General features: G+C 41.9%; 1 protein-coding gene across 4 annotated transcripts in view; it reads left to right on the top strand.

Moving 5' to 3' along the window:
- mgat3b (beta-1,4-mannosyl-glycoprotein 4-beta-N-acetylglucosaminyltransferase b) overlaps positions 1–2801 on the top strand; it is a 75848-nt gene that overhangs the window by 63054 nt on the left and 9993 nt on the right. The window lies entirely within an intron of this gene.

The raw sequence follows: 2801 nt of genomic DNA, 5'->3' as shown, positions 1-2801 counted from the left end.
CCAGACAGCTAGCTAGACTATCTGTCCAATCTGAGTTTCTGTCCAACAACTTTTGAACGTGTTCCACCAAAACAAGTTTCTTCCAGAAGCTATTTCATAAGGCCCTGTTGCTAAATCCTGTGCTTAGCGTCGCCACAGACGATTGTGATTGGTTAAAAAAAATGCCAATAAACGTTTTTCCGTTTCTCTATCATAGCATTTGTTTGGCTTTTTGTTTGATCATAATAACTGATAAAATAAGACACATTCTGTACTATTTTCTATTCTATTTGTCTGTATCAGTAAATATGATCAAGCCATTTAATTCAATTTCAGCTAAATTCAGTTTTATTTATAGTATCAAATTGTAACAAGAGTTCACTCTTCTCAAGACACAACAATGGCAAGGAAAATCTACCTTTTAGGAAGAAAGCTCAGACCAAGGCAATCTGCTGCTGCCGGTTGGGACACAGGGACAGATACAGATATACAGATATAGAGAATTATCATTCACAAGAATTATAGCAGTTGGTATGATGAACGGTGGTAATTATAGTAACAATAAAGATAATGGAACTATGACTAGAAATAATAGTTGTAGCAGTTAAGGGTGTAGCAGGGTGTTGCAGGCATAGGCTATAGGGCATAGCAGTGTGTTTACACATGGAGGTTCCCATGTCCCGTCTTCCCCTGCCAAGATCTCTCACTGCACCCTTTCCACCCCATGTAAAATGTTCTAGACCTGCCACTGCTAAATAACACTAGCAGCCACTTTCAGAATTAGCATTTATGGGTGCTTTTGGGAGATTTCTCTCTGTGTGCTCATTCTCTCATGTTGGTTGTCCCAGCGGCTATCTGTGTCAAGCTTCCTTAGCTCACTGTATTACAACACAGCACATGAGCCTAGCCAAAGCAACAAATTCAAAACCATATTGTGGTAAAATAATCTATTTTCTTACCCCTTAAACAGCTGCTCAACGTAAATCAACATTTGTTTTGCAGTCTGAAGAAAATAGCCTTGCTAGCATAGAAATGCTGTTCATCATTCCCGCATGAAACAGATGATTCCACTTTTTTTCCAGTTCTGCAGATTTCTTAAAGGAATCCATAGGATTGTTGAAATTGTTTTCTTTTTTCACAGCATCTGTAACCAACATATAGGTTACTTTTGTGCATTAATCTGTGACTCTTCGTCATGTCATCCCCACACATGACATTCAGCAACTCTGGACATGCATAAGTGAAATGTATTAAAAGATATTTGGTGAAGAAGAGCTAAAAAGGAAAAAAAAATTCTTTCCATCTCTGTCGCCGGTTGCTTTCAATTTCTCTGTGTATTGTGGGAGAAAGAGAGATGAGTCTCTTATTCACCCCTCACTTCCTCCTCTTTTGTCTTTTACGGCGAGCTGTGTGGGAGACAGAGAAGAGCGGCGTGAAGGAGGGAGTGAAAGGGAATTGAAGATGACAGATAATAGTGTGGATTTGAAAGCGTTGCAGAGAGGATGTGGCAGTGGGAGATGAGGTGGCGCAGTGCTTCAGTAATACACCAAACACCACCAGCTTCCACATCATCTCCTCTTTTCCTCTGACTTCTTCTTCTTTTCCCCCTTCTACTCCTATCGCCTCTTCTCTCTTATACCCCTCGCTGTCTCTCTTGCATGATTGTGCTCATATCAACCAAGGTATTATGAATGCTTCATTTATATTTTGAAAAAAGGCAGTATAGCTTCTCTGTGAGGAGACGGAGTATAGCACAGCCAGAGCCGCAGTCCTAGGTCTTGTTTACTGAAGACATGGAGAGCGTGGGACAGATCTAAATCCCACCACATGACCTAAAAAGAGCATCAGCATTTCATTTAGGATTGCTTACATTTCCTTTTTATACTGGGACCGATAACAGTTAATTACAAATAATAATTTTGGGACTTTTTTGGCCTTAAATTGACCTGATGGTTTGAAGACAGGATAGGGGGGGCAGTCGACGCACTGCCACTGCCGACGATTCAGCCCACGTGTGGCGCACACTCTACTGGGTTATACAGGTGGCCCCAATAACCAATAATTAAAGATAAGTTATGTCCGTGGTGGATGAAGTGACATTTGTTTTAATCATAGTTTTTAACACGAGCTTCCCAAACCTTTGATGTGAAATATGAGTTAATGTGATACACTTTGAAACAATCTGACAGCAGCCAATCAGGCTGTGCAACAGGAGGGAAAGCTGTGACTGGCTGTGCAGATCAGCAGAGAGACAAATGATGACTTTTTTAGCACTCAACTTTTTAAGGTTCAGTGTAGTTTTATTTTGAACATGTTAAAGAATAATGACTTGAGTCGTGACTTGGGGCTAACCTGAACTGACCTGACTCAGAACTTGCAAAGCAACGACTTTGTCCCGCCTCGGATAATTCGTTTTCAGGTCGTAGACCTGGAGCTTAGACACAGCTTGAGATCCATGTGCAGACGGGCGTGATTACACTCTTTGGGCGCTGGACGGGAAATTGACAACTGCGTTGATCTTAAACTAGCAAAGACACTTGCACGCCGTGTACAAGATAGAGCCCTCAAACCTTTTTGAGATACCGTCATGGTTTTTTACAATGTTCTGGTAATGCAGCACACGAATGTCAAATGTTTCATTCTTTCTTCTCTGCCTAACATTCGATTTTCTGGGCTCCCACTTCTGCCTAATTCATTCCTCTCCTCCCTCCACTGTGTCCTCCCCCATCTTCAACCATACCTCCCTCCTCCCCTGCCCTTCATCACTGTCCTCTTCGCTCTGTGCCTTTCCTTTCATATCCTGTAGTGGAGACCCTCGGGGG

The sequence above is a fragment of the Etheostoma spectabile genome, chromosome 2, assembly GCF_008692095.1.
Source record: "Etheostoma spectabile isolate EspeVRDwgs_2016 chromosome 2, UIUC_Espe_1.0, whole genome shotgun sequence".
Taxonomy (NCBI): Eukaryota; Metazoa; Chordata; class Actinopteri; order Perciformes; family Percidae; genus Etheostoma; species Etheostoma spectabile.
The sequence above is the reverse complement of the archived record's forward strand: the minus strand, read 5'-3'. Positions and strand labels throughout refer to the sequence as shown.